This window comes from Neovison vison, chromosome 10, assembly GCF_020171115.1.
Source record: "Neovison vison isolate M4711 chromosome 10, ASM_NN_V1, whole genome shotgun sequence".
Taxonomy (NCBI): Eukaryota; Metazoa; Chordata; class Mammalia; order Carnivora; family Mustelidae; genus Neogale; species Neogale vison.
Window position 1 is genome coordinate 45,212,018 of NC_058100.1, and position 13,912 is coordinate 45,225,929.

Genomic DNA, 13,912 nt, shown 5'->3' on the forward strand with positions numbered 1-13,912 from the left:
TTATGAGCCAATTCCAATTCTTATATATGTGTACGTACACATATGTATGTATTTCACAGAGAGCAAGACGAATAGATGGTAGATGGTTGGGTAGACAGTTTTCTATTGGTCTATTTCCCTGAACAACCTTGACTAAGGCAAAGCTCATATAGTTAAGGAACTTGCCCAGTGCCTCAGACCTGATGAGAGGTAAGGTTGTGATGTGAACACAGTAGATGTACGCCTGCAAATGACTGCAGTGGTGTTGAAAAAAAATGTGTGAAGCCTGGTTAGAAAGAAAGGAATAAATCCATAAAGCAGGGCCCATTAACAACTGTCATTTGGTCCAGGGCAGAAGAAGCCAAGCAGGTCAATGCAGAGAGGCTGGTACTGGGAGACTCGGGCTGAATGCTCAGATCCAAAGAAACCCCGGCTCTGGTCCCAAGACTTTCTAATAAGACAGTCATGTTAGTCAGGTGAACCCCCATGCCCCAGGCTCTGGGGAACCCATCTGGGAAGAGAATGAGCTAGACTTCATGTCTTCCATGAAGTCCCTTCCCGTCTAAATACTGAGGTTTTCACAGTTCAATCCAATGAGCTTCTGGGAAGAAATTGAGATGATAGATACATTCTCTCTTTGGGTTCCTTGAGATGACTTCTGTTTTTTATTCACTGTGAATAAATTTACCAGATTGGAGAAACAGTCCCACATCATGCCTGCCCACAGCATAGACAAGGGGATGACGAAGGATGCTCCCAGGTACAAGAGATGCCCTGGGGACGTACTAGACAGGTTTATACTCACTCACTCAAACCTTCAGTCCGACCTGAGGCTTGCGCTTGTTTTCTTAGATGTCAGTGTCCTGGAAGTGGATGGAATGGGATCCAAGGGAGCTTCAAGGAAACCTTCATCAGAAACCAGAAGTCCTTGTCCTTTCCCACTATCTTAACTTAGGAGAAGCATAACAACAAGACTCAGAGGGAGAAGGGCAAGACAGAAGGCAACTAGGGGTGCCTGGATTGCTCAGGCAGTTAAGTGTCTGCCTTTGGCTCAGGTCATGATCCCAGGATCCTGGGATCGAGCCCCAAATCAGGCTCCTTGCTCAGTGGGGAGCCTGCTTCTCCCTCCGTCTGCTGCCCCCCGCTTGTGCTCTCTCTGTCAAATAAATAAAATATATTTTTAATTTTTTTAAAAAGAAAAAAAGAAGGAAGGCAACTAATGCCTTTTCTTTAACCCCCGATCTGTGCCAATTCCTGAGACAGCCTCTGTCTTGATACCCTCTCGTGACAACCTTGCTAGGCAAGAAATACTACCCCCATCATACAGACACCAGTCTGAGGGTCAAGGAGATGAGATGACTTGCTGGTCTCAAGCTTGTCTCAAGCTTCTGAGCAATGAGCAGAGCTCGAAGTCAAACCCAGACCTTCCATGGCACCAAGATGAGCCGTGCTGAAATATTTCAGTGTCATAAACTGAAACAGGGTCTGGAATTAAGCTGGGCACTGTGAGTGTGTCCTGAAGCCATCGGTTTACTTTATCCAATACATTAGCATTTCTTCAGTCTTTACCAATGCTCAGATCAAGTCAGGACATGTAAGGTGAATTAACCCCCCATAAAGGAGATATATCATGGTTATGATCCCAGTGGCCCTCATCTCCTAGGGTCCCAGGTCCCATTACTCATTAGGGATTCTCATGGCCACACAGGGAACGTCCTGTCCCCCCACATGTGAGCCAGTCCACCTTCTAGTGAGCTCTAAGGAGCATCACCATCTTCATTTATTGAAATCTCCAGCACAGAACACTCTGCCTGTAGCAATAATGGGATACAAAGGTCCACCCCCCTTAGGCTCGATAAACTATAGTAGACTTCAGTCCTTCCTGCTGGGATCTCAGGCTCTATCCCACAGGGTCCTGGTCTGGTCATGCACAGGACCCTGGAACTATGGAAATACAGCACACAACACACAGCCTAGCAGACAACAGGGGCGATCGAGACGTTCTTCTCTGCCATCACACACATGCCACGTTTCCCACACGACCTCACCTCCTCCCCAGAGCTCTGCATCTTTCCAGCCCCTTTAACTTTCTCATTTGCTTCCCTGTATTTAGTCTGGTGGTAATTAGTTAGACCCATGGTTTTAAAACAGGGGCAATTTTACCCCCTGGGGGACACTTGGCAATATCTCGAGACAGTTTCAGTTGTCACAACTATGAGTGTGCTACTGGCATCTGGTTCATAGAAGACAGGGACGCTGCTCAGCTTCCCACAGCTCCCGGGATGGCCCCCACAACAAAGAATTATCTAGTCCAAATGTCAGTAGTGCCGCAGTTGATGAACCCTGATGTAGACCCAAGATGGCAAGCTTCTGCCACGAGTGCTCCTCTTTCCACTCCCTTTATGTCCTTTGCTGTCACATCTCGTTGATCAGGACAGTCATTCCCTCTGAGCCCAGTTCTGATCTCAGAATCCTCTCGGCACGCGGCCCCAGGGAGCTGCTAATAAGTGATAGTCGCCAAAATGCCAAATGAGCTCGACAGGCCATCCTTACACGAGACGCTTTCTGTGCTGGCCCACGTTCACAACTTTGACGGTCACCCTTTCCTTGCAAGGATCATGTTTCTAAACTCTATCATCCCCAATAGCTTCAAGATGAAGAAAGGAGAAGACAGAGAGACGAAGAGGAAGAAAGGGAGGCTGGGAAAGGAAGGAGGGAGGGAGAAAAGGAGGGAGGGCAGGAAGCAAAGAAAATCAAAGAGACAAGAAGGGAAGAAAAACAATGGTGTAAAACAAACAGGAAGGGCAAGTAGAAGAAACGAAGTTCCAAACAAGGCTTCACTGAGACGGACCCTTCGAATAACTAAAGCGGGCCCTCTGCATTTTGTGTATTTGTTAAGGTGTCAAGGTCAAAACCAAAGGAGCCAATCTTCGGACCTTCCCTACCACCAAGAGGTAGGCTCCCTGGCAGGAGAACATCATAGCTGTCTTCTTTTGGTTACTGCAGTTGGCCAGGCTCATCGTAGGAACTCCCACTTCCCCCAGTCCCTCCATCAACCCCAAGGACAGACTTATCTTGCCAAGGGGTGAGGGAGAACTGTCCTTTGGTGTCCTCTTTCCCACAGGCCACACAGAGGGCCCCCAAAGAACAAAGATTCAAGTTCTTCCCCAAAGCTGGTCTGCCCTCATCTTGGTGCAGATCACAGATGAAGGCAAGGGCGCCCATCCTAGGCAACGCCATTGTCTGCAGTCAACAGTGGTGGTAGTGAGCGAAACCAAAATCCTAAACAGTGCTTGACTGTTGGTGGAGTTTTTGATGGATTCACTCGGAGTGTTTTTAATAGCATAGATCTTCAGGAGAGATCTAGCGAGCCCTTACCATTTCAGCATTTTGCCATTAGGATGGCCCAACCACATATCCATCTTGAACTTTTCCCTGATAAATGTGGAATGGAGGCAAAATTCTCAGGTCTACAAAGGGCACCCCTTAGAAAATAACACACTTTCCTATTGAGTAAACAAGTGATCAATTTGTTGGAAAAAATTACACTTTGAAGGCACGTATAATTTTTGGCACCATGCATCTTGGGATGTTTTTTCCCCCACAGCATTGCCAACTAGAAGCCCAGCACAGGCTGTGTTTCAGATGCTTCCATGCATCTCTACCAGCAGCACTTGCCCTGTCTAAGGTACAAATCAGCGCGGCTTCCCGTGCTCAGCTTCCACAGTGGCCAGACTCACAACCCCCTTCCACTGATTTAAAAAAAAAAAATTTTTTTTTTTCTTGAACGTATTCCTATTCTCAGAGTCCATCTGTTAAGTCTTTTTATCGGTGGCATATTTGGGACCCCATGCCATGCAAAATTCCACAAAGGAACCTTCTTTGTCCATTGTAAAATGAAGTGATCTTCCCTCCTCCCTGCAAAAGAGAGCCATTTGGACAAGATCCCAGTCCCTGGAGAGAGAAGATGGAGGCGGCAGGAGTGACCGCCTCCCCCCCCCACCCCGCCCCCATCCTAGTTTAGCTCCTCCTGCCCTTTGGACAAGGTAGACCAGAAGAACGCAAATCCTTTAGCCTCTATGAGCAACTGAGCAATGGTGTGCAGATACCTCAGGCAAGTTGCACAGGGTTTAGCTGAAGTGGAAACTGGACGCAGATTTGGCATTTGGAGAGCCCTTGCGTTTGCTGAGAGAATTCCAGGGATGAAGTCGCTGGCCCCCTGCGCTCTTTACCCCTTTCTGAGTGACTTCTGAGCTGCTCAACTCACACTCCTTTAATTTCTAGGCAACCAGGCCCAGGAGGACCCGTGCGGGCCCCAGCTCCGCTTTCGCTACTACTGCGAAAGCAAAGGCATCCTTCGTCACCTTTGCCTCCTGTACAGAAGGGACTGGTTCTCATGTTTTCCCCAGCTCAATAGCTCGGGGCTTTGCTAATCTTGCTGAACACTTCAGTTTTTAGATGGTATATCAATGAGGCATTCAAACAGAGCAGTTTATACACAAAAATTCTGTCTGCTTTGTAAAAGATTATCCTTTTATAAACACTCGGCAGAAAACATAAAAGCAAATAGGGGACAGCACATAGAACAGGAAAGATGTTAGCAGGGAGATTAATACTGAAAGGGTCGAAATGAATGGCACTCACTAAAACGAGCTCCAGATACTTTGGCTGCAGTGAAACATAAATAATGGGAATGACACATCGTTTATTCGGGATAATGAGTTGATCCAAAGTAGAGGCCTAGGACAAGAGATTAAAGATTAAATATCCATCTCCTGATGAATATCAGTAGCCAACTTTAACCTTTTCCTTCCAAAAGTGCAATTTTACTTGGACAGTTGTGCGTGTTTGTGCTCCAGTACAGGAACTGGATTCTTAAAAAGCAGCCAATACCCCGTGCCTCTTTTTCTTACCCTAGTGGAAAACACGGTTGCACATTTCAAGACAGGAAGTGTCTTGAACTTGATTTCTAGGCTCTGAGCCTCTGGACACCGTTATAAAGAAAGATTCCCTCCCTCCAGCGTTCTGCACTGGAGACATCGAGCTTAGGGACTCTGCTCACATCTCTTCATTCACTCATTTAACAATAAAGTTTTTCAAAAGAAAAAGGGAAGTGGGATTGGCACAACCCCATATGGGTTTCACATCGACCGTGAGCCCCCCGGAATGATGGGATGGACGAGTCTCAGAAATCTGTGTGTCCAAACAGCTCACCCCAACTCGGGAGAGGACACCGAGGCTGGCGGCCAGGGTGTGTCCCGGCCGGGGTCCCACAGCCTATTAGAAGTGGAGTTGGGACTAGTACCGAGCCTTCTGGCCTCCAGCCCCCACTCTCCCCAGTGCACCCTGCTGCCTCTTTATTCCCTCAAGTTGGAAATAATGACCAAAGCAGCTTGCTGAAAGAGCCAGCACCCCACATGCTAAATTAAAGCCCTGAATTCATGAAAAACTTAGAATATTGGAAGCTCTGAATAAATAAGGGTTGGAAACAAAAAAAGGGGATGGGAAGAGTTGGAGCAGTGGGAGAAAATGCAGAGGAGGAGGAGGCAAAAGGAGCAGACAGCAATCACAGACACCCGCGACGCCCTGCCACCCAGGCACGATTCTGGAACAGTCTACGAGTGGCCCTTCTCTCTCAAAGGGCAAGAAGACACCAGGCAAGGAGAAATCATGTGGTTTGCCCATTTCTTGGCGCCAAGAAGCAGCCCACTGTTCACAAGCCAAGACCAGGAAAGCGGTTTTGTGGCTGGTAGATACCGGGGAGTGAGAAGAGCAGTTAAGATTCAAATGTTGCCATTGAAAAAAAAAAAAAAAAAAACCCAAAACCAAAACCAAAAACCGAGGACACCAACCAGGCAGGAGCAGGAGACCATCACAGGTTAATTCCGCAGCCGCTCACCTACAGAGAGCAAGGTCAGGATTTGGCTGGGGTCCCATGCGATATCAGTTTGGTGGTTTCAGTCTATGCTCCAGGGAACATTTGTCTCAGTGCCAAACCAACATGCACGCACGGTTGGCAAGCTGTCCTCGGGAGGCCAGGGATGAGGAGCTGTGGAAGTGTATCCATTTTCACTTTGCAAGTGTTTGCATGCCAATGCCTCGGACATGGCTGCTCTTCGGAGAAAGAGGGGAATTCATGCTTGAGAGCAAGGCGGTTTTCAGCCGCCTTACCCCACAAAGAGGGGTGGGGGGAGAGGTGGGAGCTAGCCGTTCCAATCCCTCTGTCCTCTCTTCCTGAGTGAGTTCAGCATTTTGTCATAGGTGAAAATAATTGAACTACTTCCTAGATAAGAAAGGTATTACTGGGACCACCTGCCAGATCTTAGCAGGCAAGAATTTTTTGTGATGACCACGTGATGACTCAGAGGTTTCCACTTAGATGAGATCATCAAGGCAAAAGGTGAGATAGTCACAAGACATGCAGCTGCCATTTTGGAAAATGGAGGATGTATTAAATAGAAAGTTTTTTAAAAAGGCTCTGAAAGGGAGTCCAACATAAATTTGGATTTTTTTTTTTTTAAAGCACTGAGAATGCTTAGCACCAAGGACCCAGGAAAAACGATAGCACGCTCAGCTTCCCTCAATTGGGAGAGTTCCCCTAGGTGAGCCCACTAGGAAACAGACACATATTAATGTCTTCACCAAGGCTTGAGAAATAATCTGGTCCACATAGTTACGGAAACAAGGAGAGGGTAGTTAGGCGGGGGAAGGTAGTAGAAGAACTTTCCAAAAGAAGCACCATGTTTTCCTGAATCTCTCCATGATATCCAGCCCTGGGTAAGGTTATGTCAGCAACGAGTAGTAGCAAACTGAATGCCACACTGTGCTAGAGATGGCGTGACACCATGGGTCAGGACAGGAGGAGGATGGACATGGACTATGGACCCATCCACAAAAAATTTCCAGGTAAACATTCCGGTAATTAAAAATGCAACTCATGCAAGTGACATTGCCTTGCAGTTGAAGCCTATCAGCAGATCTGACCATGAAAAGACTGCAGCCTCCAAAGTGAGATCACTGCTTCTTCACCTCCCGGGAGACAATTTAGTGGTTGTTGAAGCAAAGATGGCTGCCCTCAGATTAATCCCCAGTGGGTCAGTAATGAGCTGGGCTTGGGAATTTCTCTCAAACTGCCGTTTGAAAATGTTGACCTACCAGCAAAGATCTAGGGAGGCTTTATAGGAACTCCCTAAAAGGGATCTTTTTCTCAGATGATCAGACTCTTGGCAGATGACGTGGTCTTTCTCAGAGCTCCTAAGTGACAGGCCTCGATGCTTGTGAGACTACGTTTGTCCTTGGGCCAAGGCTCCAGATAGCAATGGGGAGGTGGGGAGGAGAGTCTTCATAGGCCAAATTCTGATTTCCCCCCAAATATATTCACTGAATAAGAATATATATTCACTGAAAAAGAATCAATATTTTTTATAGGTAAGTGCTACAGTGAGAAAGAAAAAAAAAAGTGATCTTTCATGGCTAAAACAAGTAGTGAGTTCTGGAGGGCTCAGGCTCCCAGCATGTTCCCCAGTTCTGGCCCTGCCTCTAACACTGGTTTGTAGTGCAGACTGACGTTCGTTGTTTTTACAAATTTATGCATGTACATCATACGCGCTTTCCAGACTTGGGCTTCCAACCCCAGGGCGCTCAACTCTACATTTGTGTGACGACAGCTAGGTTTGCTCTCCATCAGTTTGTTGGCTCTGTACCTTCTTCACAATTTGGACTGACTTGGGGGTCATACACTCTAGAAAGTCCGTGTCAGCTTGATGGAAAGAAGTAGTAAGGATTGAAGGAGGTAGGACCAAGAACCCCAAGGAAGTAAATCACAAACCCTTTCAAAAAGTGAAGTGAGGGCCTCATTCAGACAGGGTCATTAGCTAAGCGGGCTTACCAGGTGCAGAGGGCAGCAGAGACCCGCCTGCCCCTGCAAGCACTCTTCCCTCGCTCTGTACTCATCAGTAGCTCTCAGTCCTCATGACACAGTAGAGTCACGTGGGGAGTGTTTCAAAAATACCCATGCCCAAGCCTCACCCAGAGATTCTGACCTAATTATCTTAGGTGAAGCCCAAGCAATTGCATAGTTAGGAGTTCCCAAAGAGATCCAAGTGACTGACTGTCAGCCCCCAAAGATATCAGGTCCTAATCCCTGGAACCCATAGATGGTATCTAGATGGCAGAAGAGGATTTGCAGATGTGATGAAGGATCTCGAGATGAAGAGACAATGCTATGTTATTCAGGAGGACTCCGCGTGCGCTCGCGAGTGTCCCTATAAAACGGAGGCCGAGGGAGTTGGACACACCCAAGAAGAGGTTACTGTAAAGAGGGACAGAGAGAGAGAGCTGAAGATCCAGAGTCTTGCAGCATTGAGGACTGGAGTGATGTGGTCACAAGCCCGAGAACGCTGGCTGCCACCAGAAACTGACAAAGGCAGTTTGTAGTTCTTGAAGCATCCCGAAGGAGTACTGCCCAGGTACACCCAGATTTCAGTGCTGTGTTGCTGATTTTGGACTTCTGGCCTCCAGATCTATGAGAAAATAGGCCCTCTTGTTTGAAACCACTAACTTTGCAGGGATTAGTTACAGCAGCCACAGGAAATTCATAGAGCCGGGCTTGGCAGCCACAGCTCTGATGTCAGTGGCCACAAGGAAAGCCGTCAGAAAAGCTAAGCTCAGTGCCTCCTCTGAGCCGTTCACCTGCTTTTTTCTCAACCGGAAGCACGTTCCCCCATAATCTTCACTTGTCTGACTCCAAAAGCTTTCCCCTGGTCCCCGACCCAATCTGCATTGGATCTGCTTGGTATTTCCGTTTAGAATTTTGTTCTCATCCTTCATAGTGCTTATTCCAGTTTATCATCGGATATTTATTTCTCTGGTTATTTATTTAGTGTCCTTCTTCCCCAGTAGAATATGAACTCCCCAAGAACAAGGTTTAGACCATTTTGTTCGTCACTGCGTTTTCAGCACCTGGCGTGGCAACAGACACACGTTGAGTGATCAATAAAAACATTAAAGGAAATAATGAACTTGAATATAGACATAGTAGGTGGGAATGAACCCCAGATAACAGCCAGGAGCATCAGATCAGGATCTATCTCCTGGGAGAGAGAATGGCAAGAGCTAGGTAGCAATCGAGGGGTCCCACATAAGGGGGCCACAGTGCTGACAGTCCCCTGGAATCTGTGGGAGAACAGGGCTAACGAGGGAGGTTATGTACAAGGACTACATATATGCACACTTGACTCTTGCCCTGAGCAGCCGATCACAATTCTAGATTGCACTCGCTATGTCATGAGGATCTTGATCCAGTACGAGGTCTGCCTACTATTGGCTCAGGAACCAACCGGACAGAGAAAAGAAAGCAGGTAAACTATCTTAAGACCTACAGCAAGTCATAACTGGGAAAGTGTAGGCACTGACAAATGTTCAGGTGAGAGAAGACACATCTATTCCGGCATCTGCATGAAAAGATAGGACACTGGTTGACATCCATCCCCCTCCAGGTGTTTTAAGTACACTCCAACTATCCACCTGTTAGGGACTACCTGTTTTGTTGTATTTGTGTAGTCTCTGCTTAAAACAAAATCACTTGAGCAAACCCAGAATACTAAATACAATCCATTGCACTATTCCTTCCTGATCATCTGCTCCAGCCATAGGAAACAGACCCCAACGGCAAAAGCAATTGACTACAGGACACCGGTTTTCAGGGTCCGGGACCAAGATGGTTCTCGCACCAGAACACTCCAGGCCGCGCACTCACCTGGTGAAACAGTAACGGCCAGAGCAATGCCACTTTGAAAATCTAGAAATTCCAAGATTCAGGAGAGCAATTAAGCAAAAAAGCAGAACTAAAAGTCCTATGTTCAGCCCCAAAACTAAAATGATCAGGTAAGGGAACAAGAGGGTTGGTAAAGGAGAAATCCTCAGGAGGATTCCAGGTAGGTTCTGTGATGACAAGGAACAAACTCACCCACACATACCAGGAAAAAGATGATGCTCGAACCCTGCCTTTTATTTTCCTTTGGTCTTCCTCCTGCAATTTGGACCTCAGGAACACACTGCTTTTATACCTGTAAATGTAGACATTTTAATCAGAGGAATACCAACACCAGTGAATTTTCATAAAGAAGCTACTTCCTAGAGCAGACCTCCTTGGTTCTGTGTATCTCTGGTTTCACCAGCTTCACCCTGGTGTCTCCAAAGACAGGGGTTTTGTGTTTATCCTGCTTGGAGTTTGCCAAACCTCTTGAATCTAGAGGTTTATGTGTTTCATCAATTTTTGGAAAATACTTGACAATTATCTCTTCAAATATTACTCATTCCTCATTGCCACTCTCTTATCCTCCCGGAACTCCAATTTATAAATGTGCTAAAACATTTCACTATGTCCCGTTTATCTCTTCTGCTCAGTATTTTTTTCTTCCCCCCGTGATTCAGTTTGGCTATTTTCTTTGGGTCCGACTCTGAGTCCACCAATTCTGTCTTCTACTGCACCTGGTGAGCTGCTAGACTTAGCCAGGGAAGTCTTTAATATCAGACATAATATTTTTAGGTTTCAGAACATCTGATTGATACCTTTATATAGACTCAAACTCTCAGTTGGTTCTCTCCCATCTTTTCTCCTCTTTTGTACATCTTTTCTTCCATTTTCTTTAGCATATTTATACTAGCTCTTTTAAAGCCTTTGAACAAATTCCAGTATCTGGATCATCTATGGGTTTACCTCTATTCCTTGCTTTTCTCTTAATTGTTAGTCTTGTTTTTCTGCTTCATCACCTGCCTCGTAATATTTTACTGTATAGGTAACACCATGTGTAAGGAGTCTAAGAGATGGGTCTTTGTGATTTCCCCCAGAGGGTCTGTACATTCCTCTGGAAGGCAGATGGGGAAAGGAATTGATCGCCTCAGTCCAGTGTGGAACTGGGCTGACTTGGAGCCAGATTGAAACATCCATTAGAAAAAGTCCACCCCTGTTTTCAAATATCTCAATGACAACTGTGTGTTCACTGTAGGTCCTTCCATCATCGGGATGGTTGTCAGAGCACTTGACAGCAGAAAGACACTGTCCTCTGTTTTCCCAGCCCAGCTTCCCAGACTCTTGGGCCACCCCAGTGGCATATGTGCCCTAAGAGAACTGGCTAAGACATCTAGAGCCCTTCAAGATCCTAGCTTGCCAGCTTCCTCAGCAAGTTTGTCTTTTCTCTGCAGAGTCCCTCTGTCTAGGCCATGCCTGACCAACCCTCAGCCTGTGACCATACATATAGTTGTCCCCAGGAAACAAAACAGCCAGTAATCTCAGCTAACCCAGGAAGCAAACTTCCCTCTGGAATTTTAATGTATCTAATACTTTCTATTTCTTAGTTCTTGAATGTCTTTAAAAATACAGTTTTTCAATATAGTCCATTTTTTTTTCAGTTGCTAGAGCCAGAGCCAAGAGCCTGCCATGACATACTATTGAAGAAGTTCCCATTAGCCCAAATTAATTCCACAAATAATTCCTATATAGAATAGGCAAGCTTTACCAGTATTTTCTACTTCATTCTTATTTACTGACATGTCTAGCTCAATTTTTTTCTACATAAATTTACAACCGAGATTTGATTTATTCATCGGTATCTTTTACCATATAAAATGACATCACTCATAGCTTTGGTTGAGTTTCCACTGCAAACATAGCTTCTACTGTGTAATTTTACTGATTTAAGGTTTGGAGACCTAAACTTAGTCAAGAATATTCCATTTTTTTCAGGCAAGCTGTAGACTCTAATATATTTTACCAAGTACAGGTATAGATACTATAATTTTTACTCTGTATTGATTGTTTTTACCAGGAATATCCTCCAAAAATTCAATAAGAAAACCAATGATCTGACTTAAATCCTCTTTAGTCTCTGAGAAAACCCCTGTGCAGTTCTCCTTAGATAGTCCAGAATTTTTTTAGCATTTTAATTGTTTATGGCATTCCTAACAAATGTCCCCTACAAGTCTCTAATCTATATAGTCCTAGTGCCCCATGTTGGCAGCTCAAAGAGCAAAATGATGAAACTGAAGTGGCACGGTTGTCATGGTGAGATCAACATGCCTTGCATCATGATGGGAACACGAAGACCCTGGGAAATGAAACAGCCCCAAAGGCTGGGAGTTAACTCTGTCTCAATTTTGGTCCTTACTTGTCTCTCTGCCTTTGCTCTTACCTCCTCTCTACAGAAAGCTCCTTGTGGGGGTGCTGGGCTGACTCAGTCTGCACAATGTATGACTTTTGATCTCGTGCTCATGAGTTCAAGCCCCATGATGGACATGGAGTTTTGAGTAACAGTTGGTTAAGCATCTGCCTTTGACTTAAGTCATGATCTCTGGGTCCTGGGATTGAGCCCCACAGTGAGTGCCCAGCTCTGCAGGGAGTCTGCTTCTCCCTCTGCCCCTCCCTCTTTGTTCTCTCTCTAATAAATTTTAAAAAAAAATCTAAAAACAACAACAACAACTTCCTGTGGATTCATCGTGATTTTCCACTCCCTCAACCTCGGATCTCCCAGAATCCCTCCCCTACAGTCGTCCTGGCCTCTCTCCCTGTATCATCCCCTTTCAGCTTTAATCCCTTCACTTTTTCCGATGTGACAACTGGGTTCAAAATCTTGAGGAAAGGAAGGTGACTAGCCCAACATAATCATGAGGACTCCTGTTCACAGAATCTTCCTCAGGAATAACTCTAACTCGCACTTTTCAGTGTGATCTGTAGATCGCCTTCAGATCCAACATCCACCCCTCCACATTCCATGGCCCTAGGTCTTTACCCTTAGTTACAGTTCCCTCGGCCATAAGGGAACCCAGGCAAGAGGCTGCAGCTAATTAAGCATCCTGGTAGCGAAAAACTGCACCTCAGATTAGTCTGGGTTTGAATCCCAATTTTACTGCCTATAAACTGTTCCCAAGTGAGTTCTCCAATTCTGAGTTGTACTTTTCTTATCGGTAAAAGGAAAGCGTTATATCAGCTTTACAGAAGGAAATGAAAGGATACATCTAAAGAGCCATAGAAAAAGTACTCGCAAATATTAGTTCCTTTCCTTCTGAAGACAGGTACTACGGAGCCACCTTCATCCCAGAGAGGATAGCATCATCATAGTGTCTGGCCAGAACCAAGCAAAACACAAGAGACGAACCCAAGAAATAAGTGAATGGATTTGCCAGCAAGAGACAATGTTATTTTTTTCCCTTTGCCAAGCTGAATTTCCCAGAGATACTGCATTTCTTTGGAAAACTCAGCAAGCACGCAATCCAGATATAGTCTCTCAGGCAGGCAACATGTTTACAGTCAAAAAGCTCACTTCCACTTCAAGTTTCCAATCCCCTGCTGCTACTTTCTGCAAACTTAATTAATTAGTTGCCGCTAACATTTGTTCAACCTCATGCAGCAATGGGAGACTGAAGGAAACGGGCTCTCGTAAATTAAAAACATTTCAAAATATTGTCTTCTCCTAAGAAAACAGCTTTTTTTAAATTAACACTCCATTTGGATAACTTTAAGGTTTCAAAAGAAAACAAACAAGGGCGTTCCAATTCATATCGATTGCCTTTAACTATTTCCCTACCACCAATTTCCACTCCTACCCTCACTATCCTAAGCATCATCGTCCCTGTAACAGGTCTGAGAGGGCTCCTATACTTATCTCCTTTGTAATGCTCAGGTAATTATATCACATATGGTCCTGGTGTGAAAATGCCTGCCACACACTCCATCAGTCAGCAGATTAAGAGATGCCTAAACCCTAAGTGATAATGTTGTCTTAGAAAATTAAAATCTCAAGTGCCATATTGAAGGCAGTGATGTGGAACAAGAAGGAACAGTAAATTTTTATTTTTCTTATTGATTTGGTTGTTTTACCACCAAGACATAATTACACTGGATAAAACTAAATAATAGGGAAAGTGGCTAGCAAAC

General features: G+C 45.3%; 1 long non-coding RNA gene across 1 annotated transcript in view; it reads right to left on the reverse strand.

Annotated features, from left to right (window-relative positions):
• Window positions 1-9,975: 9,975 nt before the first annotated feature.
• LOC122918134 overlaps window positions 9,976-13,912 on the reverse strand; it is a 28,767-nt gene continuing 24,830 nt past the window's right edge. The window contains exon 3 of the long non-coding RNA XR_006386561.1: window positions 9,976-10,046. This is a non-coding gene — a long non-coding RNA (uncharacterized LOC122918134). The remainder of the gene's footprint in view (window positions 10,047-13,912) is intronic.